Raw genomic sequence first — 4,316 nt, forward strand, 5'->3', positions numbered from 1 at the left:
ATAGGCATGAGCCACCATACTTGTCCAAGAGTGGAATTTTTAAAGGTCTTTAGTCCACCATTTCAGAAGTGCTTCCTAGCAATTATTTGGTAGAGGTGTGTGTATGCGACAGAGAGAGAGGAAGAGAGAGACTGGGAGGTGTCACAAGATTGGGTGTGAGGGTAATTTTACTTGTAGAACAAAACTATCATGGTAGGTACAGTGTGTAGAAAGTTCCTTCCACTTCACTATAAAAGTAATAACTTCCCCGCTTATATTTAACATTCCTCCATTACAGAGCTGTCCTGATGGGGATGGAGTGGGTGTTTACGTAAATAACTGTGCTTTAATTCTTTAAAAACTGTACATAACCATGAGCCAAATAGGTGGAGCTGATCAAAAGCTTTCTTTTCTTTAGTTAGAAGGAAGCACCCTGCATGAGAGTATAGGTGGGGGTTGGAAGAGAAGTGAGGATTGGGCAAAGGAAGGTGGAGGCACTAAAGAAGGAGATTTTCTATTTTCCAAGTTTCAGAAAATTTGGGGTTGGAGTGGAGGGTGTGTGTGCACATGTGTGCATGTTTGTGGGCACATGTGTGTTAATATGACTGGAAAATCACAGCAGGGACAAAGGGATACAGAAGAAAACTTTTGAAAGGCAGGAACTGGTCCTAAGTGGTGTGTCTCTTTGGATGGCTTCCTTTTTCTGTTGATGAGCTAGTCTAAGGTACCTCTAGCTAGAAATTCTATAGTCATATGAGTTAGAAGCCTGCAAGATACAGCACCCCAAATTAAAGAGAAGTAGTAAGAGCTTGAGATGTTTCTGAGTTTATTATCAGTTTTGAAAAGTATTTTTCCTTTATACAAGAAAACTTAAGTTTAAAAATTCATCCTAGGAGTGTTATATACCTCATTGCTGAATATCACTATGGTCACCTTCAAAGTACTCCCCTTGGGAATCTATGCAATGACGCCAGTGTCTAGTCCACCCTTCAAAGCAATTTTGGAAGTCTTTTACTGAAATGGCCATTAAAACTGTCATCATTATTACCCTTAGTGTCCTAGTGTCATCAAAATGTCTTCCTTTTGATATTTCCTTTATCTTTGGGTTAAAAAGAAGTCACTGGGGGCCAGATAAAGTAGGTAGGGTGTTCCAATATAGTTATTTGTTTACTGGCTAAAAATCTTCTCACAGACAGTGCTGTGTGAGCTGGTGCATTGTTGTGATGCAAGAGCCATGAGTTGCTGGCAAAATGTTCAGATGGTTTTCATCTATAAGTAACTTTTTCCCACAGCCTTTTCAGCACATCCAAATAGTATACTTGGTTACCGTTTCTCCAGTTGGTACATTATAATGAATAATTCCTCTAATATCCAGAAAAGTTAGTGAAATGGTTTTGACTCTTGATTTGGATTGATGAAACTTTTTGGTCATGGAGAATTCACTGACTTCCACTGTGCACTTTGACGCTCTGTTTCAGGGTTGTAGTGGTACACCCATGTTTCATCACCAGTGATAACGTGGCCCAAAACTGTCTCGTCTCTCCAAAAGGTCAAGGCAAACTTCGCCACTTGTTTGCCTTTGTTCATTAGTGAGCTCTTTCAGGACCTTTTTTTGCACACACTTTTCTCATACCAAGATTTTCAGTTATGATTTTCCTAATTGTTTTTCTACTGGTGTTTACTTGGTCTGCTAAGCTTCTCATACTCAGCTGACAATTTCAATGCACAGTTTGAATCTTTGATGAATCTTTGCAATATTTTCAACATTTCTGCTCATTAATGACCACCCTGACCTCTCTTCATCAGTGATGACTTCTCTCCCCTCAGAAAAATGTTTAATCCATTTGTACACTGCCCTTTCCTTCATGATTTTATCCCCATAAACTTGGACTAGCATATTCCCAATTTCACTTCCACTCTTGCCAAGTTTATCAATAAATGTAATGAAGAAATTTGATCATACATAATAAAACAAAGGAATTACTGAATCCTACTTTTTACCTCTGGTATTTGAACAAATGCCCTGATCCAGGGACTCCTTTCTTTGTGTATATAAAAACACTAGATTTTTATTCTGTATTTTACTAATGGAATACATTGTCCCATTGTCCCATTGCCCACTCCACAATAAAAATCTCACTCAGTTCCCCCATTCCTTTCTGTCATCCCTCTTCCCTCCTAATCTGGCCCTGCACAAGTGCTCCTAGTGATTCCTACTGGCCATTTTGGAGTGTGTCCATTGGATACCAGTGTGGAAACTATTCAGAGCCTTTGTGGAGAAAACAGAGGTGGCTGAGAGAGCTCCAGGAGGGGCTTATTTGAGGGCCTTGGCCACTTGCTCATAGGCTAGCTTGATTTCCTCATCATCTGGACACGTGGAAGCAAATTCTTCCCGAGTATAGGCATTGCTCAAGTACCGATGCACTCCATGGAATGCCTCAGGGATGGTGAATCCCCAGTACTTCTTATACACCACCTGTACTAGGTCTGCTAAGTTTTGGCAACAAGTTGCAGCCAGCCAGGGTAAGCTCATTGCCATCCAGAAACGTCCTCTGAGAGATGCCTTTGTCTTCAGCACTGATTTCATCTACTTCTTCTGGGAGGGGAGATGTCAAGTAATTATCTAAAACCTTCAGGGCTTTGAGGAGCCCCTTTTCCAGATTATCATTGCGTGCTGGGTTTGAATTCTTGATGTAGGCAGAAAATTTGGCAAATATGTCCAGTCCTGCTGTGTTGGACTCAGGGTTCAGAGCTGCCAACTTGGGGTACCTGGGAGGGCATAGCACTGCCTCCAGAAATTCCTCAATCTTGTTGGTGTCTGTGTGTACTTCAGTGCCATACAGCAGGAATGGGAGCTGCTCTCCCGGGCATAGCTTCTGCACTGTCTCGGTCTTCTTCTTGGTGTCAACGGTGGTGATGTTGAAGGTGACTCCTTGAGCCAGAGCACCATGAACAGTCTCTGGAAGAAGGGGCAGTTCCGGCTCGGTGCCTGTGGCTCAAGCAGCTAAGGCGTCAGCCACATACACCCAAGGTGGCGGGTTCGAATCCCCAGCCCAGCCCGCCAAACAACAATGATGGCTGCAACCAAAAAATGGCCAGGCGTTGTGGCAGGCGCCTGTAGTCCCAGCTACTTGGGAGGCTGAGGCAGGAGAATCGCTTGAGCCCAGGAGTTGGAGGTTGCTGTGAGCTGTGATGCCAAAGCACTCTACCCAGGGGGACAGCTTGAGGCTCCGTCTCAAAAAAAAAAAAAAAAAAAAGGGGCAGTTCCCAATCTTGGCCACATCACTGCCAGCCTTCACAAACAATTCGACCTGCGGTTGTTCTTTAGCCATGGTTGGGTCGAGGACTAGGAAGTCCAGGGACTCCTTTCTAACAAAGCCTTTCTTTCTGGTAACAGAGTAGGTAGGCTGTGGCTTCTTAGAGGAAGGAAGCAGGCTCTCAGTCAAGTTCGGCTTTCCTATGGATAGGTTTGGATCACTGTCACCAGCATCAATAACAGAAGATGGACAGTTGTGTGGGGCACAAATGAAGCAAGCTGATAAATCCTTACCTGAGAACTAATTGGACTTCTGCTAAACCAGTAGTTGCATTTTTGGCACTACAGATAGTTGCAAGTAATGTGAGCTAAAATTCACACCAATGATCTCAGGATCTATTTTGATTGCTCCTTATTTTAATTAAGATAGATTTATCAGCTTACCTTTTATTACTATGGTTAGTTGATATTCCAGGCAAGTTGCTTTTATAGTAATATAAGCAATTTTCCTGTAGGGCCTTAGCCATTCCAAGGCCCCCTTAAAACTCCAGACCCATACTGATTGCACACTTCTTTTGCCTACAAATTTTCTCTACTCTCCACTTATAACCATTTATAGCTTTTCCCAAGGATATAGTCAAACAAAGAGGGCCAAAGGCATCAAAAGGTAGCTGATGCTGTAATTCAAGAATAGTAGATTAGTGGAACCCCATGGGCTGATCCACATTGTTCTCTAGTGATTATCCTGGGGACTTTGGGGGGAGGATTATGAAGTTGTGTCAAAGCCAGGGAGAGAAGGGGTCCCTGATTGATTAGTGATGTCTGCTGTGGGTGAGCGAGGAGTTACCATGGTATGGATGATACATTATCATGCCTAGTGTGTAGGAAAGATAGCTGCTGCACAGTTCAAAAGAATTAGGCTTGATTAGAAGCCCTGTCACTAATTTATGAACTGAGTTACCAAGATAATTAAATGAGAAGATGAATATAAGAGTGTTCATCAGAGTATGGAATTAGAAAGCAGTTCTGCTTCCAGGCTGTAAATTCCCTGAGAATTTACAAACCTGTTTTATTTATCTTT

The 4,316-nt window shown here is 42.5% G+C and overlaps 1 pseudogene; it reads right to left on the reverse strand.

Annotated features, from left to right (window-relative positions):
• Positions 1-2,293: 2,293 nt before the first annotated feature.
• Positions 2,294-3,311, reverse strand: LOC100954059 (annotated as a pseudogene).
• Between the last annotated feature and the right edge of the window lie 1,005 nt (positions 3,312-4,316).

Source organism: Otolemur garnettii, unplaced genomic scaffold, assembly GCF_000181295.1.
Source record: "Otolemur garnettii isolate 467f Iridium unplaced genomic scaffold, OtoGar3 scaffold00013, whole genome shotgun sequence".
In the NCBI taxonomy this organism is placed as follows: Eukaryota; Metazoa; Chordata; class Mammalia; order Primates; family Galagidae; genus Otolemur; species Otolemur garnettii.